Below are 26,007 nucleotides of genomic sequence, written 5' to 3'. Positions count from 1 at the left end.
TCAATAAATCCCTGTAATTATTCCCATGAACTATATCACTTTAATTATATTTGTGAGAAAGCAGGGGAAAAAAAGCCATGATATAGGATTCAAAATAAAAGGCCCAGTTCATGTAAAAACTTTTTAATGGAATGTACTTTGTTTTGAAATGAACACAAAAATAAGCTGACCATACAGTATGGAAGACCAAAATCATTAGAATAAGCAAATTATTAAATAATATATAAGAATTACAGTTTAGTGACATTTTACTTGCATAATTCCAACTAAATTAAAAATTCCTATGGAGTAGATACTATTTACATATAATGGGAAAACTTTTTTATGATTAAGATCAGTACCCTGCAGGTAATTTGCAATGAATCTTAGTTGATGTAAGACTAAGAAAAAATTGTGCTATAGGAGTTTAAGAAATTGACTAGTATCCTTGTAAAGAATCTGAGGACCTTTTATAGAAATCTTAAGCTTTAAATGAAGTGCATCAAAGAAAGGAAGAATCTGGATAAATGTGAAGAAGACAGCACACTATTATTTATAATGAATCATATAAATAAAGACACAGAAGCAATAGTATGGGTGGTTTGTTTGGAAAGTAGCAAAGTTTCTCTTTGGGAAGCAGTGATAGTTATTGTTCAATGGATAGTAAGTACATGAAGCACAACATCCTTGAAAAGACGGTTGGCAAATTTGGTCCTTAAATTTATATTTTCAATAAGCAACCATCAAATTTAGTAAATATGTCTGTAGTATGTGACTACTAGAGTCAGAAAGATTTGCCTTTGATCTGGTTCAGCTCCTTGTTAGTTATTGATTGTATGCAGGTTATGTAATTTCATCGAGTTTCATGTTTCTTATCTGCTGAGCAGAGATAATAATGTAATATAACCCATAAGCCTGTTGTTATAATTAAATGACATTATGTATTTAAAGGTAAAAATGCAGTAAATTATGCCATAGTAATTTTTGTAATGATATTAATGGTGTAGAACTTTTTCAGATTTCTTTTCCTGCTGGTTGCATGCAAGACAGATTGTGCAGTTGAGGCACTATATTCAAGAAATTGAGTTTGGTGTGCTTCTTGGAACTACCAAATGGAGTTTGTTCTATGCATTTTTGACAAGGCGTGCAGGGTCAAGTTTGAAGCTAAAGATTTAGAAGTTGGATCAACATATAAGTGGCCTGGGTATGGTTTGTTTGGCCCAGCCAAGTCTCACGTTGAAATCTGATGCCCAGTGTTGGAGGTGGGATCTGGTGGGAGGTGTTTGGTTCATGGGGCAAACCTCTCTGGAATGGTTTGGTGGCATTCTCTCAGGAATGAGTGAATTCTCATTCTTAGTTCCTATGAGAACTGGTTGTTGAAAAGAGCCTGGAACCTCCTCTGCTTTCCCTTTCTTCTTCTCTTGCCATGTGATGTCAGCTCCCCTGCTCCTTTCACCATGATTGGAAGCTTCCTGAGGTAGAAGCAGAGGCTAGCAGTGTTTTTCTTGTACAGCTGGCAAAATCATGAGCCAAATAAACCTCTTTTCTTTATAAATTACACAGCCTCTGGTATTCTTTTATAGCAATACAAGAAAGAGTGTGAAGAGAAGTGCTGGTCTTTTTTTTAAACAACGAGGTCTCATGGGAATTAAGAAATAACTCACATCCCCAAATTACCTACAGGATGACAGCAAGCCATTCACGAAGGATCCTCCTGGCAACCTGACCCAAACACTTCCCATTAGGCTATACTTCCAACATTGGAATCAAATTTCAACATGAGGTTTGGAGGAATAAACATCCAAACTATAGTATGTTACAATGGTTCCTGAAACTTAAAAGAAAAATCCAGAAGATGGTTTTCTAAAATTTCTAGCAATTGAGTTATATCAATCAGCTATTGTCTAATAATGCTGCAAAATAAACATCCCCAAATTACAACAAGCATTTATTTTTTTTTTCTTGCTCATGGGTTCACAGTTTGACTGGGCCTGTTCCACTTTAGGCTATAGGGTTGATTCAGCTTGCTCTAAGCTTTGTTTTGAATTCAACTCTGTTCAGATCTCTCCACATTCATCTTGGTATTGGAACCAAGGCTTGCTATCACACTAGTCTTTAAGTAAAAAATTTAAAAATAGCAGATGGACATTTGAAACTTCTGCTTAGTTCATTTCCACTACTATTACAGTGGGCACAAAAAGTCTGATGACCTAGCACAACATCAACTGATATGGGAGTGTGCTATATCACAGTAGGAATAGAAGAGAAATAATTATTTGCTGAAATATAAATCCAAACTATCAAAAGATCTTTCCCAGAAGAAAACTAAACAGTGTTAATTTTTGATAAAATGTCTAGTAAGATAACATCTGAAAATTACTCATACGATTTATGAAAGAAGGATATTTTAGTGACCTAGTAAAGGGCAGCTTTAATTAAATAATAAAAACCAATTTCAGAGGTAATAAAGTAAATTCAAGGCAAAGAACTGTGAAGTAAGCATAGATGAATGTTTAAAGAAATTTGGGGCTGGGCACAGTGGCTCACTCTTATAATACCAACACTTTGGGAGGCTGAGGCAAGACAATCACTTGAGGCCAGAAGTTTGAGAAGAGTCAGGGAAACATAGCAAACATAGTGAGACCCCTTCTCTACCAAGAAAAATAATAGGCTAGGCATAATGGCAAGTGCCTGTAGTCCCAGCTACTTGGGAAGCTGAAGTGGGAGGATCACTTGAGCTCAGAAGTTTGAAGTTTTGGTGAGCTATTAATTATACCACTACACTCCAGTATGGGAGACAGAGCAAGAACCTGTCTCCTAAAAAAAAGAGGAGGAATAAGAGTAGGAAGAAGAGGAGGAGGAGAAGAAGAAGATACAAAGAAAGAAAGAAATTTAGCTACAAAAGAGAAGAGGGAGAAATGACTATGATCACTAGTTGGGGGTGCAAAAGTTTAAAGAGCGTTTTCATTTGTTTAATTTCTTCTGTATCATTTTTAAGATAAAGAATTAGGCAAGCATAAATGCTGACATCAGGAAGTCAATAGAAAGGGTAAGGTAAAAAAAATAAATAAATAAAACAAGAAAGAAGTGATAATGAATACAGTGACGTCCCTAAAAATGTGAAGGGATGTAATCTAGCACCCAAGAGGAGAAAGAAGACTTAGACCAAAATTGGCTTTACTTTTTTCTATAATAAATAGGGTGGAAGAGATTTTGAAACTATAGACTAGTAATTCTATAAAGGGAAAAGAAAAATGAAGTAAAAACATAGCTAGAAAAGTTCATAGAGAGACATAACCCAAAAGTTTGAAGGCAGAGGAATTCTAGAATTGAGCGGGAAAGACTGAAAATTTCAGGAGTGGAAGCTTATGAGCATGAGAAAATTTCCCTTCATGTTACGGAAAGTTGAGATCCACAACACTGGTAGAGGGATTAGAAATATTAAAGAGAAGAGATTCCTCTCTCTGACAGGTTTAAAGGATAGCTATATAACTAGAGAGGCTGAGGTGAAGCTGAATTTAACTAAGATACTGTACCTCAGAGTAATATTTTTAGTAATATATTAGTGTCTTCTTCCAGAATAGGTTCCAAAAGCATGTGGAGAAAGGCTGAATTTAAAATTCAAAAATAGAAATAACTAGCTTATGTGTGAATTATACTATGAAATCTAAAAGATAAAATTCTTGAGAACAGCAAGATTGTCTCAACCTACCCGAAAGAAATTCCTCGGTTTTGCAGTATTCTTTTTAGAAATAGAGGACAATATAAATAAATATTATTTGTAATAACACTGGTAACATTGTTTTAAAAGTATGTACTCAAAAAACCATGAGTACCAGTCATTATGTTCACATCTACCACTGTGGATCAGATATTAGATTTCCATATTCAGTGAAAATTTATCAGTACAGATACACCCCATTTTATTGGACTTCACTTTATTGCACTTCATAGATATTACATTTGTTTACAAATTGAAGTTTTGTGGCAACCTCATGTCAAGTAAGTCTGTTGGTATCATTCTTCCAACAGCATGACCTCACTTCTTATCTCTGTGTCATCTTTTCATAAGTCTCACAATATTTCCAACTTTTTATTATCATTATATCTGTTATGGTGATCTCTGATCAGTGATCTTTGATTTTACCACTGTAATTGTTTTGGGGTGCCATGAACTGCACCTATGTAAGACTTAATTGATATGTAATCAACAGGTATTCTGACTGCTCCACCAATGGGTAAGTCTCCCATCTTTCTCCTTCTTGTTGGGCCTTCGCATTCCCCGAGACAACAATATTGAAATTAGTTCAGATAACTCTACAATGGCCTCTAAGATTTGTATGATCTAGTAAGACATTAGCTGCCATTCCTCTGATGATTCTGGGAAAAACTCAGGTAAAATGGTGTCTGAGTGTTCAATTGAAAGGAAGAGTCCCATGTCTCTTACTTTAAATCAAAAGCTAAAAATTATTAAGAATAGTAAGGAAGCCATGTGGAAAGCTAAGCAAAAACCTAGGGCTCCTGGACAAATAGCCAAGTTGTGAATATAAAGGGAAAAGTCTTGAAATAAATTAAAAGTACTACTTTAGTGTACACAAAAATAAGAAAGACAATCAGACTTATTGCTGATAATGGAGAAAGTTTGAGTAGCTTTGATAGAAAGTGAAATCAGCCCCAACATTCCCTTAAGCCAAAGCCTAATCCAGAGCAAGGCCCTGACTTGACTCTCTTCCATTCTATGAATGCCAAAAGAAGAGTTGGAAGGCAGCAGAGGTTGGTTCATGAGGTTTAAGGAAAGAAGCTATCTCCATAACATAAAAATGCAAAGTGACCAGGAAGCGCTGATATAAAAGCTGCAACAAGTTTTTCAGAAGCTCTAGCTAAGCTCCCTGATGAAGGTGGCTACACTAAACAACATAATTTCAATGTAAACAAAACAGCCTTATACTGGAAAAAGATGCCATCTATCTAGGACTTCCAGAGCCAAAAAGGAGAAGTCAACAGCTGACTTCAAAGTTTCAAAAGACAGGTTGACTTTCTTCTTAGTGGCTAATGCAGCTGCTGACTTTAATTGGAAGCCAATGCTCATTTACCATTCTGAAAATTCTGGGGCACTTAAGAATTATGCTAACACTGCTCTCCCTGTGCTCTATAAATAGAACAACAAAGTCTGGATGACAGTACTCTGTTTACAGCATGGTTTACTAAATATTTTAAGCCCACTATTGAGACCTAATGCTCAGAAAAAAGACAATCCTTCAAAATATTACTGCTCCTTGACAATGCACCTGGTCACCCAAGAGCACTGGGGGAGATGTATGAAGAGACTGCTGTTATTCTCATGTCTGCTAACATACTATCCATTCTGCAGGCATGGATCAAAGGGAATTTTGACTTTCAAGTTTTTTTTATTTAGGAAATACCTTTTATAAGATTTTAGCTGCCATAGATAGTAATTCCTCTGATGGATCTGGGAAAAAGTCAATTAAAAATCTTATGAAAAGAATTCACTATTTTAGGTGCCATTAAGTACATTTGTGATTCATGTGAGGAAGTCAGATCAAAGTATCAGTATTAATAGGAGTTTAGAAGAAGTTGAATTTGAGGAGTTTAGTGTTTCAGTGGAGAAAATAAATGCAAAAGTGGTAGAAATAGCAGGAGAAATAGAAGTGGAGCTTGCAGATTTGACTAAATTGCTATAATCGCATGATAAATCTGTGACACAAGAGGAGTTACTTCTTATAGATGAAAGTGTTTTCTTGAGATAGAATCTACTCCTGTTGAAGATGCTGTGAACATTGTTGAAATGGCAAGTAAGGCCTCAGAATATTACATAAATTCAGTGGATAAAGCAGTAGCAAGATCTGAGAGGATGAATTCCAATTATGAAGGAAGTTCTACTGTGTGTAAAATGCTATAAACCAGCATTGCATACTACAGATGAGTCAACTGATTTCCCATACTTCAGCATCTTTTTAGAAATTGCCACAGCCACCCCAGCCTTGGCAATCACCATCCTAAATCAGTCCTCAGAAATCACCATCTAAGCAAGACTCTCCCCCAGCAAAAAGATTATGACTGACTGAAAGCCCAGACAATTATTAGCAGTTTTAGTAACAAAGTATTTTTTAATTAAGATGTGTACATTTTCTTAGACATAATGCTATTGCACACTTAATAGACTACAGTATAGTGTAAACATCACTTTTATATGCATTGCAATATCAACAAATTTGTGTGACTCTTTTTATTGCAATACTGGCCTTATTGCAGTGGTCTGGAACTAAACCCACAAAAACTCCAAGGTATGCTTACAGCTTTCCAGAAACCCAATAGTTAATGAACAAATGTTAATACAAAGTCTTACTGGTACAATTTTGATTTCCAAAATAAAAGCATAGTATGAGTAATATACCATAATTTCTCTCTAATGAAAAATTTAACAAATGGAAGAAAATGTAACTTCAAATTATATTCAAAATTCTAGATAATTTGTATTTGAGAAAAGTACCAAGGAATAAAAAACCATTGGGAGAGTAAATATTATAAAATAGTGCATCGATTTTTGCTAATAGTTATATAAAAATTAAAGCAAGTGGCCTTTGCTCTTAGTCTGTACATAAATTATGCTTCATTTTGCAACCATGTTGAGAATTTGGTAGACTAAAAATATCTTACATTAAAACTAGCAATCTATAAGCCATGTTTCCAATAGCCACCCAGGAAACTGAAGACTCCAAAATATTTTTTCTTCATATTTTCCTCTTCATCTCAAAATGAAACACATTCTTTAGAGACAAATCAGTCATCCATGATTAGTCATCAAAAAACGTATCTGGACAAGCACAGTAGATTAGAACATTTTGTGCACTGAAATAAGTTAGTATTTAACATGAAAGGAAAGGGATGCTCAGATTGGCTAGCAATGTTTGTAAAAAGTCACGCTTTGTTAGAAAAGAAGAAAGATGATAGAAACGAAAGAAGAAGAGGAGAAAAGCAGTGAACAGAGTAAGAGAAAGAAGTGATGGTGATGGCTTTGGCATCGTGGTGATCCTTGAACTATTTAAAAACAATTCAGTAGCCTTAGTCTGAGCAGAAGTGTGTGTGTGTGTGTGTGTGTGTGCGCGCGCGCACACGCGCGCGCGTGTGTGGTGTGTATGCGTGTACATGTGTGTATGTGCCTGTGTGTCTTTATATGTATGTATTGCTGGAGCACAAGCATTAACTCCATTTAGGTTGACCAAAATTTTTGTTTCTGGAATGTTGTCTGAGAAACAACAGAGACACTGCTAGACATGCAGATTCCTGGGTCATATATCAGCTCTACTAAGCCAAAATCTGTAGGGATGGGGGTCAGGAGTCCTCCTTTTTAACAATCTCAGGTAATTCTTATAAACTGTAAATACTGAGAACAGCCAGTGCTTATAAATATTAGTTATAGAGCAAATATTTTATCATCATCATATCTACCAATAGTGAAGAAATAGTCTGGGCATCTGCTAATAAATAGATTACTTTCCTCTGGCATTTCAGAATATGAACTATTATTATAAAAGAACATTTCTAAAATATTTTGTTTACTTAATAAAAACCCAGAATATTACTGTGTTTTGAGGGGTCCTATAAATTTGAGGTAGTGTTCTAGGCATTGAAGATTCAAAATAAAAATTGAAAAGACATATTCTCAACTCTTAGAATCTAGTAAAGAAAGGGAGACATGGAAGTCAGTATGGACAATGAAGTGTTAGAGAGGCTATGTCACAAGTTTATACAAGGTACACTGGGAACATATTAGGGAGGTGTCAATCTGCCTGGGAGAAGTCAGGCCAGGAGAAGCTTTCTGAAAAAGGTGGCATAGGGGAATCTTGAAAAATGAGCAGATGTTTACCAGGTATACGGTGAAGACACAGGCAAGGTTTTCTCTCCGGTTAAAGTATCTAATGCTATGGTTTGGATCTGTGTCCTCACCCAAACCTCATGTTAATTCATAATACCCAGTGTTGGAGGTGTGCCCTGGTGGGAGATGACTGGATCATGGGGGTAGATTTCTCATGAATGGTTTAGCACCAATCCCCTGGTGCTGTTCTCAAGATAATGAGTGAGTTCCTGTGAGATCTGGTCATTTAAGTGTGTAGCCCATCCCCACCACTCTCTCTTGCTCCTGCCATGTGAGATGCCTGCTCCCTCTTTACCTTCCATCATGATTGGAAGCTACCTGAGGTGTCCTCAGAAGCAATGCCTGCATTATGCTTCCTGTACAGCCTGCAGAACCATGAGCCAATTAAACCTCTTTTCTTTATAAATCACCCAGTCTCCGGTAATTGGTTATAGCAATGCAAGAAATGGACTAACACGATCTTTAAAAAAAAAAATGCAAAAAACAGATGTTGCTTTTGCCAAGAACTCTGTCTAAAACCTGTTATTAAATATTGAAAAAAAAAAACTATGATCTTATTTAGATGGAATAATTCTCTATTACCACCCATCATCAACAGCACTTACCCCACCTCAAACACAAGGAATTTTATGATAAATAAATTATATAAGTATATGTAAACTGAGCAGAAGGTCTATGGCAAACACGAAGCAGAAATAACTCATCAGGATTCAAATACTGGTGTCAAGTCAAAGAACACTGAAAGCAATTATGAAGGAAAATATTCTCTGGATGAAACAAAATCCTGGAGGGTGGGCTGACAAATTGTAATTCTCTAATGAATCAAATAATAGGCAATCACTAGCTTTGAGAAATATCACTGTTTTGGGACATTCGAAAAAGGACAAGTATTGTCAATATACCTTGGCATGACACTTCCCAGAACACTAAAGGCTCTAAAAAGAGACAGAAAGTGAAAAAACAAAGAAGAAATTACACTTGCTATATATCAGTAAATCTTTGTGACTTCTCAATATATAATGTTATCAGAGTATTCGAAAATAGAGGGATTTTATTGCAAAAATAAGTTTTTCACATGCTGAGCAATGATTCTCTAAGCACATTTCAGAATAACTAACAAAATCGCTTAGGTCAGTAATAATGGCATTTTTCCTCTTTACAACTAATCACTTTACCCATTATAAAAATAAATAAGACAAAAAAAATTCTCAGTCTGGTGATGTTAGGCATAAGAAGTTCCAGGGAATGGCATTTTATAGAAACCATCAGTTTGAAATACATTTAAAATTTGAGTTTTACTGTACATCTTTTCTTTAGTGATTTAGTCACATTGTAAATGACTATTTCTTATATCCCATAGCAGATATGAGTGTATACAAACAGGAAATTGTACATGTTTATAAAAATAAGAAAGGCAGTATTCTAAGCCACAGCTAGGGATGAAATCCTAAGTCTAGGACATCTGTTAGCTTTTATGCCTTTTAAAAAGATACGTGTCTTAGCCAAAATCAAGAAAGAAACTGTGAAATCCAAGAAGCTGTGAAAAGGATGAAGATGAAAAACTATGACTCTGTGTTTAATTATCTTTTCTTAACTACTCAAAGGGAGTTTTCATAACATGCCTAACAGCAAGATGAAGTCAGTAATGAAATTACTACTAGGTCTTTTTAAAAAATTATTTGGAGAGTATGGACTTGCCAATTTTTCAAAACCATTTAGCTATTTACGAAAAACCCACTGCCAATATCATACTGAAAAGGCAAAAATTAGAAGCATTCCTTTTGAAATCAGGCACTAGACAAGGATGCCCTCTCTTACGACTCTTATTCAATGTAGTACTGGAAGTTTTAGTCAGAGCAGTCAGGCAAGAAAAAGAAATAAAGGGTATTCTTTATATAGAAATATAAGAATACCTTTTATTAATAAAAGAAATAAAGAATAAAATACCTAGGAATGCAATTAACAAAGGAGGTAAAAGACCTCTTCCAGGAGAACTACAAACCACTGCTCAAGGAAATAAGACAAGACACAAACAGATGGAAAAACATTCCATGCTCAGGGTTAGGAAGAATCAATATTGTGAAAATGGCCATGCTGCCCAAAGTAATTCACAGATTCAACACTATCCCCATCAAGCTACCAATGATCTTCTTCACAGAACTGGAAAAACTTTAAATTTCCTATGGAACCAAAAAAGAGCCCACATAGCCGAGACAATCCTAAGCAAAAAGAAAAAGCTGGCGGCATCATGCTGCCAGACTTGAAGCTATACTACAAGGCAATAGTAATCAAAATAGCATGGTACTGGTATCAAAACAGAGACATAGACCAATGCAACAGAATAGAGGCCTCTGGAGCAACACCACACATCAACAACCATCTAATCTTTGACAAACCTGACAAAAACAAGCAATGGGGAAAGAATTCCCTGTTTAATAAACAGTGTTGGGAAAATTGGCTAGCAATGTGCAAAAAGCAGAAACTGGACCCCTTCCTAACACCTTACACTAAAATTAACTCCAGATAGATTAAGGACTCAAACATAAGACCTAACACCATAAAAACCCTAGAAGAAAACCTAGGCAGAACCATCCATGACATAGGCATAAGTAAGGACTTCATGACTAAAACACCAAAAGCAATGGCAAAAAATCCAAAATAGACAAATGGGATATAATTAAACTTCAGAGTTTCTGCACAGCAAAAGAAGCAACTATTAGAGTGAACCGGCAACCAACAGAATGGGAAAACATTTTTGCATTCTACCCATCTGACTAAGGGCTAATATCCAGAATCTACAAAGAGCTAAAACAGATTTACAGGAAAAAAACAAACAAACCCATTCAAAAGTGGGCAAAGGATATGAACAGACAGTTTTCAAAAAAAGACATATGAAGCCAACAAACATATGAAAAAATGCTCATCATCACTGGTCATTAGAGAAATGCAAATCAAAACCACACTGAGATACCATCTCACACTAGTTAGAATGGCAATCATTAAAAAATCTGGAGACAACAGATGCTGGAGAGGATGTGGAGAAATAGGATCACTTTTACACTGTTGGTGGGAGTGTAAATTAGTCCAACCATTGTGGAAGACAGTGTGGCGATTCCTTAAGGATCTAGAAATAGAAATTCCATTTGACCCAGCAATCCCATTACTGAGTATATACCCAAAGGACTATAAATCATTCTGTTATAAAGACACAAGCACACGCATGTTCCTCGAGGTACTGTTACAATAGCAAAGACCTGGAACCAACCCAAATGCTCATCAATGATAGATTGGACAAAGAAAATGTGGCACATATACACCATGGAATACTATGCAGCCATAAAAAATGATGAGTCTGTGTCCTTTGTAGGAACATGGATGAATCTGGAAACCATCATTCTCAGCAAACTCACACAAGAACAGAAAATAAAATACCACATGTTCTCACTCACAGGTGGGTGTTGAACAATGAGAACACATGGACACAGGGAAGGGAGCATCACGCACTGGGGTCCATTGTTGCAGGGGACTGCGGAGGGATAGTGGGAGGGAGGGTGGAAGGGATAATGGGAGGAGAAATGTCAGGTATAGGTGATGGGGTATGGTGGCAGCAAACCACCTTGTCATTAATGTACCTATGCAATGATTTTGCATGATCTGCACATGTACCCCAGAATCTAAAGTACAATAAAAAAAAGTTAAAATACATCAGCAAAAGCTGTTTGATACATGCGTGTGAGAAAAGTGTTTATAGCAAAATAACTTAAAAAAAAGAATGATCTAGATAAGCTGTTTCAAATCTAGACTTATTTTCATTAACATTTTGAATTCAAAGTCCTTTCATATCTAGTGTCTTTCTCTTACTTCATTAAATCCCAAAAAATATTGAAATCTGATTAATCACTGCCTTTCTTTGAAACATTGCTCCAAAAATAAGATATATGCTTAAACACTTTAAAGAAACTTTCTTTATCTGCTCTTCAGCCACATGTCTTGCTACCATATAATTTATACTATGCTATATTTCTTTATTTCTTTTTGTTATTTGAAGCAGTCATGCTGTTCTTTGCTTCCAGGTCTTTACTTGTCCTCTGCACAGTACACTTACCTAGCATGTTGGTTATCCTTGCATCAAAGTGCCCATTCGCAGTTTTGAATTCCTTTCTATCCATTTTACACTCTTAGCTTAGAAGAGTCTTGAAGGCAAGAAAAAGTCTCACTTAATCTTTACTATATCTCCAGCCCTAATGTAATGTCTACCACATGGTAGATCTGTGTTTCTGTTCTCTTCCTCTCTCTCTCTTTCTCTCTCTCACTCCCTTTCCCTCCTCTCACCAACAATATGAGTGAAAGAAAGAAGGAAATATTATTCACAAAGAAGGAAATATTATTCACATCACTTCTTTCAATTTCTAGCTAGCAGAAGAGACTACTGTGTAAATTAGTCATAGGAAACGGGTCCCTTTTCATGTCTGGAAACTCTTCTTACTGAAGAATGAGCAGCTCTGAAAGGGTCATAAATAGGTCAGTGTGAAACAGACACCTGCCTAAGGAGCCTAATTGCCTAAATCAGACCTGGAAAACAACTAGATGAGGGACAATACAGCAAACTTAACTTCCATATCTATTTTAATCACTTCAGAAAATGAAGGCACTCAAGAGAAACTGAGTAAATTTTCCAAAATTGCATATCTACTAAGTGCCAGAATATAGATTTAAATTTTTATCCATTGAAAAGCTGTAATACTAAAAGTAACAATGAAATCAGGGGAAGTTTAGCATTTGAATTTTATAAAACAACTTAGGATCTACTTAAATAAACTGAAATGTTTTCCAATTCCAAAAATAACTGAAATATTTTTATATAAAATAGCAAAATTTAGTCTATAGGGAAATACCAAATTTTATGTTTTATGATCTCTTTAGCACACAGCTGTGCTTCATGTATATTATTTTTTTCAGTAATAATTTGATTTGGAAATACAAAATCCAAACATATTTGAAAGACTGGTAATAGTACTAGTGAGAATATGCAAAAGCAGACATTCTTATTCATGTTTCTAGGACTATAAATTACTACAGTCTCTTTAAAGGGCAACTTGGTAATATTAATAATCTGTGAAAAAAATATATATATATATATTTACCTCTTGGCTAGCAATTTTATTCTGGAAATATCTTAGAGACATATTCCCAGGAATATACAAAACTACATGTAATGCTTCTGTAGCACTCTTTTTTAAAAAACATTGGAAACAACCCAAAGTTCCAACAATGAGACATAAATAAATAGTGTTTTATGCAAAGGGATACTAGGCAAGCGCTGAAAAGAATGTGTTAGCACTATTAATATGTGGAAAGAAGTTGTCCAAGATAAAAGGAAGTGACAGAACTCTGTAGATAGTCTAATGCAATTTTGGGCTGGGCATGGTGGCTCATGCCTGTAATCACAGCACTCTGGGAGGCTGCGGCCGGTGGATTACCTGAGGTCAGGAGTTCACGACCAGCCTGACCAACTCGGTGAAACCCCATCTCTACTAAAAATACAAAATTACCTGGATGTGGTGGTGCATACCATAAAATCCCAGCTACTCAGGAGGCTGAGGCAGGAGAATTGCTTGAACCTGGAAGGTGGAGCCTGCAATGAGCCAAGGTCATACCACTGCACTCCAGCCTGGGCAACAAGAGCAAAACTCATCTCAAAAAAAAAAAAAAAATTCTTAATAAATTTGAAAATTCATATGGACAAATCTAAAAAAATACAATTTACCAAAAAAGATAAAATGATAATTAGAAAATATGTATAGACTCATAAATCTTAAAGTACTTGAGCTCTTAATTTAAAATTCTGCCTCAAAGGAAATGCTAGGGCCAAAGGACTTCATCAGTAGATTGTGCAAAATATTTAAGAAAGAAATAACATGCATCGTCCACAGACTCTTGCCACAATAGAAATAAGGGAAATATATTCCAACTCATTTCATGAGTTCATCCAGCATAAAGTTGACACAGAAGCCTGACAAAAAATATTGCAAGACAAAAAAAATTACAAAACAATAAGAAAAACACAGCTGAAAAATTCAAAATAAAACATTATAAAACCTAATTCAGCAACATGCATAATGAGTAATATGCACATCATGAACAAGTTAATTTCAGAATTTTAACATGGGAATATTAATCAATACAATTCATTGCACTAACTTATATCAGCAAAAAAATTACAGTCATCTCAATTTTAAAATATAGAAAAATTTAAAAATTTTAACAAATAGAAATAAGGAACTCTCTTACCCCAATAAAGTTTACCTTTGAAAAATATAATACTTATGAAAAATGTTAAGAAATTTTTCTGAGATCAGGAATGAGATAAGGATGTCAAAAATAACCAATTCTAGTCAGCATTGCATTAGAGATCCTAGTTAATACAATAAGGTATTAATTTTAAGAAGTTATAAGGAATAGAAAGGAAGATATTAACTCAGATGATTATTAAATACCTAGAAAATTAAAAAGAATCAACAGAGGAATTATTAGTATTAATAAGTGAGTTTACAACTTTATGTAAGTCAACATTGCAACAATCAATTCTACTTCTGTTCACTACCAAGAGTTAGAAACTAAAATTTAGAAATTATAGTACTTTCAATAGTATGAAAGGACAAATACCTAAGAATAAATTTAACAAAAGATGTGTAAGATTTTTACAAGTGAAATTTTAAATGTCCTTTAGAGAAATTTTAAAATATGAAGTGGCATGTAGGCCATGTTCATATATTTGAGTCTTGAGACCCAAATATTGACCAATTATCCTCAAATTTATTTATAAATTCAATGACATCCTAATCAAAATTCACACAGAAATTCTGTGGAAATTAGTTGATTTTGATATCTACATAGAAAAGCAAAGAGTCAGTAATTCAAGATAAACTTTAAGAAGAATAATGAAGCTGGAAGACCTACTCTAGCAAATATAAAACCTATTTTAAATATGCTGTGTGTGCCTTGTGTGGTGCCTCATGCCTGTAATCACAGCATTTTGGGAGGCCAAGACAGGAGGACTGCTTGAGGCCAGAAGTTCAAGACAAACCTATGCAACAAAGCAAAACCCCATCTCTCCATGTGTGTGTGTGTGTGTGTGTGTGCAGCTCTATATCATATATATAGAGAGAGAGCTGGATGTGGTGGTGCTTGTCTGTAGTCCCAGCTACTTGCAAGGCTGAAATGAGAAGATAGCATGAGCCCAGGAGATCAAGGCTGCAGTGAGCTGTGATCACACTACTGCATTCCAGCCTGGGCAACAGAGCAAGACCCTGTCTCAAATAAACAAACAAACAAGTGTACATAAATATATTAATTAAGACTGTATGCAAAAGACAAAAAAGCAAAACAGAATAGAAAGTCCAAAAACAGATTTTCCTATACATGGATGCTTGACTTATAAGAGAGGTATACTGCCAAAATGTAGGGAAAGGACAGACTTTCTAATAAATGGTTCTGGATCAACTTTATGCCCATGTAAATACGAAACCAAAACTCAAATCACACACAAAAACCAACTCCAGGTGAAATGTAAAACAATACAGTTTCTAGAAGAAAAATATCTCCATGATATTATAGTAAACAAAGATTTATTAACCAAGACCCTAATGGTGCACTTCATTAAAATTGAGAACATCTTTTGACATAATATAACATTAAAAGAGTAGTAAAAAAAATCACAATGAAAGAAGATATTTGCAAATATTCTCAAAATCAGGATTTATAAAGAACCTCATACAAATCCATCAGAGATAACTCAATAATAAAATAGACAAAACTTTTGAACAAACACTTTGAAACAAGATAGCCAAATGGAAAAAAATCACATATGAAAAGATATTCAACTTATTAATGAAAGAAATGTAAACTAAAACCATAATTAGACACTCACCTGCCCACATGCACAGTCAACAACTGGCCATCTCATTCATTGCAAACTAGACTGGAAATTTGCAAAGCCACTTCAGAAAAATTTGCAATTTCTACTGACATTATAGCTAAGCGTAGTCTATGACTCAGCAATTTTAATCTTACATATACTGTAATCCCAACAAAAATGCATATGCATGTATGATAAATGACAAATACAGGCCGGGCATGGTGGCTTATGCCTGTATTCCCAGCACTTTGGGAGGCCAAGGCAGTGGATCACCTGAAGTTACAAGTTTAAGATCAGCCTACCCAACATAGTGAAACCTTGTCTCTAATAAAAATACAAAAAAGCAATTAGCTGGGCATGTTGGCACACACCTATAGTCCCAGGTACTTGGGAGACGGAGGCGGAGAATCACATGAGCCCAGGAGGTAAAGGTTGCAGTGAGCCAAGATGGCGCCACGGCACTTCAGCCTGGGCAACAGAGCAAAGCTCAGTCTCAAATAAATAAATAAATATATAAATAAAACAACTACAATAATGAATATTTATAGGAGAACTATTAGTAATTATACAAAACTGGAAACAACCCAGGTATTCGACAGCAGAATAAATATGTACATTTTGGGGGCATTTATTCAATGGAATTCTACAGTGCAATGAAAATAAATTATTGTTACATGTAAGAATATTGACACAGCTCACAAAAAATTTTGAACAAAAGGAATCTGGGCTGGGCACTATGGCTTATGCTTGTAATTTCAGTACTTTGGGAGGCTGAGCAGGGAGGGGCGCTTGAGGCCAGGAGTTTGAGAACAGCCTGGGCAACAGAGCAAGACCTTGTCTCTGGAGGAAAAAAAAAAAAAAAAAAAAAAACTCTGATACAAAAATGCATACTTCATGATTCCATTTATGCAGATTTCAAAAACAGCTAAAACTATCCTACAGTTTTATTAGTCAGAAGCTACCTTTGGAGAAGAGTAAGGTGATAGTGATTAAGTGGGGCTGAAAATGGGGTATCAGTGCTGACAAGGTCCTTCCTTCTGAACTGAGTGCTGATTTCAAAGGTATGAATATTTTGTTTAGCTCATTGAGCCAAATGTTTTCTGTATTTCTGCTATTCTTTAATTAAAAAGGGAAAAATAAAGAATATAATAATACTCTGTTTTACTAAAAGAAGATGTCTTAGGTTCCGTACCAGTCAACTTGTGCATAAACCAAAATTTGAAATTAACGTTTTTAGAGAAACTAAGTTAATTTTCAAGTAATCAGAAAGTTGTTACGCTCTCCAAAATAACATAAGTAAACCAAAAGAAAAATAAAGTTAATCCATTAGGCATTTACAAATATTTTAAATTAAATTACACTGCATTTAATATATAAAAATAATTTACTAAGGAAAGTTTGATCTGATAAAATTCTGATACAGTAAACAACTTGAATTTCAAGCTAGAATATTACAAATATTGCTTATAATATTCATCTTGTCTGTTACAGTTAGCAAATCTGTACTTTTAGTAACCATGACAATTAAATACTATCAGATTAGAAGCCTTAGGAGAGAATTACTGTTTATGTTTTGAGATGTTAGAAAGCAAAATTAGGACAGAAATATATCAAAACTTCTGGTGCTTGCATCAAAATTCTAATGACTGACCCATTAGAGTCATATTTAATGACACATTGTAATGGTCCAATTCATGCTTGGGAAACTGCAGCATGTAAATTACTGTAGTGAAAGATATTAATAAGACATTCATAAATAAAACATATGCAAATTTAGAATGATTTAATTCCTTGTGTTAATACCAAATTTATTTGAGGGTCTAGGGATAGATTCAGGTCACTTAGAATAGCAGAGTTTTAAACTGTGACTCACAAAATACTAAAACCAGGTACAATGGGGCTTGGGGGTAGGTGCTGAATTAAAAACTTGGGCTTCAGAGTCAGACAAACTGGAGTGAATACTAGCCTCTCCATGCATTAAGTTCTCACTAACTTCTCTGATTTACAAAATGGGAATAATGAACTTTTGAAAAGCCTCTTCACTGGTTTTGTAAAGTTTTGAGGTGTCACAAGCAACACGTTTTTTAAAATGCTCAACACAGAGTAAGTGTTCAATAAGTGGTTCTTAATAATTGAGGTGTAATTACAGAGAAGACATTTGCACAAGTCCAATTTTACAAATCGGTCTTTTATCTAAGTGTTTGTAATTTTCAAAGTAGGATAAATCACCCTTCTAGCTAAGAACCCACCTACTTTTCATAAGTTTCTTTTTCAGCACTTGCACTATTTCCCAAAAATCACTTTTGACCCAGCTGGCTCTCCAAGACTACACAGAATACATGCTAAGCCAAAAATTGAAGACTAAAGTTGAATATTATCTACTAAATTAAGAAATCCAGAAAAAATAATTTAATAATTCACGTTAAAAAAAAAAAGGGAAAAAGCACTGCAGTTGTCACCAAATATAAAAGACATATACTTCAAAACCAAAAAAAAAAGGATAATATGGGGTGTGTGTGTTCAGTTAACTAAAACTAAAATATGTTTAAAACAAAAACTCCTGTCAGCTGGTTTCTTCTCAGATTACTAAAAATCAAAGTAAAAACGCTAATAGGTAATAATGCAATACATTTTTACTAGATTGCTCAGGACTTTCAGGTGATTATTATTATCAATATTTTTGTCCTTAACCTAGACAAAATGGTGGCAGTCATCTCTCAGTGAAATGTTCTGGGCCAAGCATAACACATGGGACACTCAACTATGAGCAACATCATCTTACTTGTCCAGATTTGCCACTAATATGTAATTGTGGGCAAATCACTTACTTCTCTGAAAGCTTGTTTTTCATCTGTAAATGTGGATAACCATGCCTTTGCATCTAACTTTAAAAACTATTGCAAAGGATTAAAAAGTCTATGCATGTGACCACACCTTGTAACTACTAGAGTTGACACCAATGGAAGACCTTCTATTAAATAAAGAAAAGTGAAATTAACTTTGCCATTATTTAATTCCAACACAGCTAAATTTATACATCTACATTATCCATGTAACTATACACTCCTCTTTCATTTTAAAATGCAGAATTATTTAAAAGATATTTACCTACTGATTTATCAATTTGGAATTATTGGCTGACCTAGACATGATTTTCATTATAAAATTCCTCATATAAAAAAAAAAAAAACTTCCCTTTTATTTATCCTGTATGATTCAACAAAAGCAAGAAGTTAATTTTTGAAATACTGTGAAAATTGACATAGTTTTTAGTTTTTATTAAGTGGTTTCCAGGGTAAAAAGATATGAATCCTGCATTTGCTGAAATCCTAAAAACTAATTTAGTCTTAACCTTCTTTTATTCATTTTTTCAGGAAATACTTATTAAGTATCAACTTAAGGTCAAGTCCTCTATCAGACACAAAGAAAAATAACATACGATCTCTATCCTCAAGGACTTAGAGTGGGGAAAAGAGATAAACAATCAGTACAATGTAGTATGGTAAGTGTTAAGGCAAGGATATCTGCAGGTCTCTATGGGATTCAAAATTTAAGACTGGAAATACAGGAAAGTCCTCCAAGAAATGGTGGCACCTGACCCAAGGCATAAAAAGCTTAGGTCAGTTAAAAGCAACAAGAAAACATAGAATTAGGGGAACATGGGAGGGTGTTCAGAGAAAAGAGAAAACAAGATGAGTTAGGAGGAGGAGAACAGTTGAGTGTGATTGACGTTGTGGGAGACTAGAGATGGAAGATATTTGATTAATGAGAAAATGAAGTTAGAGAAGTTACCAGGTACCATTTAATAAAGGACTTTAAGTGCAATGCAGAAGCCTTCAGCCATCTTATTAATGGAAGAAACTGGGAACTACATCAAAAAATTTTCAGCAGAGGAAGAATATGAGATTGTTTCTAGAAAGACAACTTTAAAACATAGAACATACTTAGGAGAAGGCGAGTACGAGAGAGGGGATGGAAATAGGGACTTTAAACTCTGAATATCAGTTTCTTACACAGAAAACAAGGTTGTAAGAAGATTTAAGTGGCTTCCCTCAAATCACACTGCTAGTAGCTGGCTGGGCTAGTTTCACGCAAAGCTCTGCATAACTCTTAACACCTATGCTCTGAAGAACCAGGCAACCTGCCTCTCATAAAAGAAACTAATACAACCAGCCCTAAGCATTTAGAGCAGTAACAAAACAGTGCAGGAAAAGGGATGACATGCTCAGGTCTACACCATCAAAATCAAGTACAGGGGCGAACAATTATCTAGTGAATTAAGGACCATCTGGATAATCCTGGCAGAAGAAGATTTAATGCCTGAGTCATTCAGATAATTGTACAAACAAAGTGCCCTGCTCTGGCTGAGTAACCTGGCCATTAATATCTTACATAGTGCATTTTGCCCTGTGGCTCTTTTGAAATGGACCATAGTAGCTCAGAAAGAATTAAGGTACTATTCACTTCGTGGGAGAGCTGCCTAAAGAATAATAGGATCTTAATAGACTGAGTGTGTTTTATGTGTCCCCAGGAGCCATTTCACACTGGGATATACATATGATACACATAAGCCAGAATCCGCTTCAAAGGGGGAAAGAAGTTCAGCAGCAGCACCATCACATGTTGTTTTTATACTCAGTTCCCCGTGAAGGGGCAGAAAGTTTTTTGAGCCTGAAAACTACAAAGAAACACTACTGCAAATATTTATAAACTATAGTAAAGCTATAAATTTCTGCATGTCAGAAAACATTTTTTAAAATGCAAAGAACAAGGTGAAGAAAATTTTTGCAGTATACCACAGATTTCGTATTACATGAAGAAAATATGAACACGCCAATAGTCAAATGAAATTCACAAATTAAGAAATATAAAGAACAAATATAACATTTTGAACTCATCCAAAATCATAGAAATATAACTCAGAATAACCAGATACACAATTCATGCTATCATAATGATCCCAATTTTTAAAAATAATACCAAATGTTAACAAGAGTGTGGCCAAACTGGTACACCCACTGGTAGAGTATAAATCTGTGCATACATTTTGGGGGAAGCAATTTGGCAGTAAGCGTTATGAGGCTAAAAACAGTTACACTTTTGCCTGGGTAACTTCTAAGAGGCTGTCGTAAAGAAATGGTCAAAAATCCAAATATTAATGTCATATATAGGTTCATTTTCATGACTCTGGAAAACTGAAAACAATCTAAAGATCTATGATAGAATATTGACAGCCATAAAAACATGGCTAGGAAAGATATTAAATGAAATGAATAAATGTTTATGGTATCTTAAGTTACAAAAGCTAAATACAAAAATGAATGTTCACTATAAATTCAAATCTATAATTGAAAAATACCTACTTATTTTAATAGAAATAAGATGGAAGACTGAAATAAGATCTCTTGGTGTTGTGGAATATGATGGATTTTTCTTTATTTCCAATTTTTCTTTAATGTTGCTAGATTTCCTTATAATAATTTTATTTTTAATTTAATATTAAAAAGATAGACTTTTGAATGGAATATTACACAGTAGGACACTCATATCATCAAAGTGAAATAATGCCCCATCAATTCTCCTGCTGCTACATTTCCAAAGACACACAACTGATAAGTCCTGTTGTCAGGAGTTGAACCGGAGTCTCCTGCTCCAAAGTCCGTGCTCTTTAATATTTGAACTAAAGGACAGTGAAAGATTCAAAGCAAAGTGGAAGCATTAATTAACGCTGAAAACACATTATACCAATAATTTGTGGTATCTTAAAGCAGATAAACGTATACACTGGAAGATTTGATAACCTGCCTACTGCACTAATCCAAGCATGCGGTGCCAGATGAAACCAGCACTGGAATAAGCAGAGAAAAATACAAAGTAGAGTTGAAAATTAAAATGAATTAATTATTGAATATATGGTGAAGTCTTGGAGAGAGAGGAAAGAAAGTCTTAAAAAGTAGCTGACCACAAACAGAAAGCCTGTAAAGTTGTCACCTCCATTGATAAAACCCAGTTTAGGAATGATGCCTATTGATGGGGAAAAAGCAAAACCGGTTTTCACCTTGTCCATTACAATTGCTATAACACCACTTCTATTATTCTTTATGAGTAATTACCACGGGCCAAAACCTATTTTGAATGTTTAACATGCATTACCTTGTTTAATATTTTAAAAATCACAAAATCCTCCCACATAGGTGCAATAATAATCCCTAATTGGCTTGCTGTTGTTTACTTAACTGCATCATGATACATAGATATCAACACCTGCAGGCTTCCTCCCAAAGTCTGTGCTCTTAGCCAGTAGAATAAGTGTAAAGGAAATGGCTAATGGGATGGAGATTAGGGATGGAAACGCAGAAGGACAACTTTACTTTCAATAAGATAAACTGTCATCAATTTGGGAGATTTGCTTGAAAGCTAGAAGTAGAAAGAGAAGATAAAAGGGAGACAAAGAAAGTAAAGTTAGAAAAATTAAGAAAAAAGTGTACCAGAGCATTGTGGTGTCAAGGAGCAAAATTTCAAGCAGAAGATGGACAATATGAAAAATGGCAGGTCAGAAGATAACAATGGGTAATACACTGATAAAAAGAAAACAAATACTGGAATTGAGGAGGAGGAGCTTACTGGTGAGTTAGAATAGGTTGTGGGATTTGACACAGACCACGGCCAATTTACATGTAGAAGTAGACGGAAATCAAAACACTTGTTGATTTTTTTGGAATAAGGCAATTACAGGGCATATTTTATAGGCAGAAATATGAATTGTCTATTTCAGCTATTTCTAGTTGGTCTCAAAGGACACAAGATACGAGGATATGGAGACCCAGTACACAGACATAACCCCTACTGGAAGACTGAATCATTCTATGGTAGGATTTAGAAACACTTTATGTCATCCATTACTCCTCATGGAGAGGATCATAAAGCCAAAGGAAGTTTCCTCCCAATGCATAGCCTTCTACCAAAAACTTATCCCCAAGTCATTACAGCACACATCCAGTTTCTTAGGATGATGCTTCCTGAACAAGAGTCTTTAAGGCTACTTATTATAGGATTGTGTTCAATGTAGTGGGGTATACAAAAATATTCTAAGCATAGTCTTTTTCTTCGAAGTTCTTCCTAATTAGAAAACAAATCAGCCATACAAATGAAGACTAAGTATGAATAAGTTTTCGAGTGAAAGTAATCTACTAGAGATCCCAAAGTGGAGTGATCATCGTTAAAACCATGAATTTTAAAATCCATTTAGTTGATACATACCAATGTATTGTTATGATTACCAGTAGCCCTATTTATTAATGACCCACTATGTACCCATCCCCATGATAGAAACATGCGTACATGTTATGGGACCCTCATAGCAATCTGAAAATTTAATGCTATAAAATTCCTTTTGAAGATGAAGAAACAGATTCTCAGAGTTTAATTAACTTGCTCCAAATCAGATCATTAGGAAGTTGCAGAGCAAAATTAAAAGCTAACTCCCACTGCCTGTGATGGTAATTTGGTAGATTAAATCATTTATCATCAAAATGACTTGGCAAGTTAGAATTTTGTTCTAAAAACACAATTAAATTTTGTAGGGATATATGTCAGAATATAACTAAATAAACTTGGTTTATATTGTTCCTGGTGTCAACACTGGCCACATTTTGTTGCCAGGACCAAAAATCGTGGGAAGCTAAAAAAATATTCTATTTAAGGGAAACTGCTATGCGGTATAATTACACAGCAGGTTGATGGAATATTAGAGTTTAAGTTTTCAGAAGACTTTAAACCAATCACTTGCGTCCTCTGAATCTTAGTTTCTTCATCTGTGAAAATAGAAAGGTTGTCACCAGGAATAAATAATTCTGGGGAACGGCAAAAATAAATACACATATATCTATCTATAAAAGAAAGTTCATGTAGTACAAATAGATGCGACAAATTTAAATATCAGGTCCACAAGTAAAATATGTACAATGAAATGCATCAAATCTACCCCTGAAAGGGTTCTAACAGTTCCTTAGTCCTGGAAAGTAGGTGGATCCATTTCCAGATCCCCAGATGCTGTTAGCTGTAAGTTATCACTCAAATAAATTTACTACCAAATAACTAAACCATTATGCTGATAATATCTAAGAAAATATCCCAGATACGGCATGTATTAATTTGATTTGTGTTTCACTTTGGGCTGGTAAGGTTCCGTTCATATGTACACTTAGAAACGAAAAAATGCGGCGAAATGATCACAGTGGCACGTTTTGAAAACATGAAATATGACATATTGAAAACATGAAATATCGAAAATATGAAATACGAAATATTGATCTTTACGTGAGTTAGAAAAACAGTATTTCACGCAGGGTTTCAGCAGTCTGAATCCCTCTTCTCCGGCTTTTCCCCCAATGGAGAATTGGATTCCCTTTTGCCCCTCCCACTCAGTGCTTCCAGATTGCTTGAGAAGGCCAAGGCAGCCGGCTCAGCAGCAGGGAAGCCGGGCTGGGTATGCAGGAGCTATATATAGCTCCACCTTGGAGATGTGCACACAAGCACACGTACGAATGCCCATGCCCGGTCTAGCATGAAAATAAATAAATAAATAAATAAGGAAAGGTCACAGCTCTCCCCTCTCCCTCGTTCTTATCATCCCAATTTTTCAGGGATTTTCAAAGCAGGCTGTCATCAGTCCCGGAGGGCGATGCAGCGTCGGATTTCTCTGCAATTCTTATGCCTACTGCTCCCAGCAATCTGACTCCAGCAGGAACCGGCACTGAGCCAACACCTACTACCCAGATGCGGTCACCCAGGGAGGCAGCCTCGCAGCCGCTCGGAGCCCATCCGGGCACAGTCACTTGACTCCCTGGGAATCCCTGAAGCCAAACCCACCTTTCAGAAGCTAGGTGTGAAGGTGGTTCTAGTGGACAGCGCCGGGCTAGGAGGGAAGAGGCAGCGGCTCCGCGGTCTCTCCCCTCCCACCTGCCGCAGATTGAGGGCAGGTGCCTTCTCAGCGGAGATGTAATTAATCGGAACGTGCCCTTCGAGTTGCAGGGATTCTTCCCCACCCCCCTCTCCTGAAGGGAGCTAGATCTTAACAGAGGGGCCAGGGGACAAACAACTCCCTTCCTCCAGTCTCTGCAACCGCTTCTAGGTTTTCGGGGATGGGCTAGCCAAGCGCCCAGGTGGGATGGCGAAGATGGGCAGGTGCGGGCAGGCGTCGGGAGCCGAAGAACGGCTGGCTGGCCCCGGGCTGCAGCCCCCGCCGCTTCCCCACCCCTCCCCAGTCAAGGAGACATGGCATCCCCGGGGCGATTTCCCGGCGCTGGCGGCCGCAGCCTCGGAGAGGAAAGTTGACCTCGGGCTCGGAGCCCTCTCCTAGGGCACTGCCGTCCTGCCCTGCCCGGCACCCCCGGTCTCCGGCATCCCGCACCCCTGCTTCCCCGCACCCCAGCCACCTCCCCCCCAGTCTCTCCAGCGCCGTACTTCACAGAGAGAGCTGCAGCGACCACAGGAGATTTGGGGGTGACGAGGGCGGGGCGGGGCTGGGGGAAGGGAAGCAACAGCATGGAAATGCGCATTCTTTATTTTATCTGCAAAGAAGGAAAAGTCCTGCCTCCTACCTGTTCCCTGCTCCTGCTCACCTCGGTGCGGCACAGCTGGACCATACCCTACAGGTTTCCCACTTCCACTGCAAACACCTGGGAGCGCATCTCCCCACCAGCGCCCCTCCTCGCCTCGGCGGAGCCCACCCTGGCTACTTGACAGCAGAAGCCCGGCCTTTAAGGGCCGTTATTGGGTCAGCGGGGAAAGTGGGGCGGGGACCGCAGTGAAGCCTGCGTCTCTGATTGGACAACAAGGATATCACTCTCACCCCCAGGACCAGCGCAGGCTGCTGACTTGGGTAGCTGCTAAACCCAACTGCAAAGGGTCTCTGCAGTGCCTGGAACCCAAACCTGCTGCTACTGGATCAAAGACCCCGTGCAGGAGGGAAACTGGTTTGATGACTTGTCATTTGAGGCCCCAAGAGGGAGGGAGGGGCCAGGCATGACCAAACACCCAGCACTTTCCAGAGCTTCCCTGAAGGGACCATCTGCTCTGGGAGATTTGTCAGGCGAAAATATCAGGGCAGCGCCTCATAGAGAAGAATGAGCTTCGATTAGGAAATAAAATACTTACGTGGAAAACACACACACACACACACACACACACACACACACACACACACACACAC

General features: G+C 36.5%; 1 protein-coding gene across 2 annotated transcripts in view; it reads right to left on the bottom strand.

Moving 5' to 3' along the window:
- Nucleotides 1-25,563, bottom strand: part of CNTN1 (contactin 1) — a 367,550-nt gene extending 341,987 nt beyond the window's left edge. For both annotated transcript variants that reach the window (XM_032248343.1, XM_032248347.1), the window contains exon 1: nucleotides 25,397-25,563. The gene's annotated coding sequence lies outside the window, so the exon portion shown is untranslated. The remainder of the gene's footprint in view (nucleotides 1-25,396) is intronic.
- Nucleotides 25,564-26,007: the final 444 nt, after the last annotated feature.

Source organism: Sapajus apella, unplaced genomic scaffold, assembly GCF_009761245.1.
Source record: "Sapajus apella isolate SASKATOON/1434 unplaced genomic scaffold, GSC_monkey_1.0 scaffold66, whole genome shotgun sequence".
NCBI lineage: Eukaryota > Metazoa > Chordata > Mammalia > Primates > Cebidae > Sapajus > Sapajus apella.
Note: the sequence above shows the minus strand (reverse complement) of the source record. Positions and strands in the feature narration are given on the sequence as shown.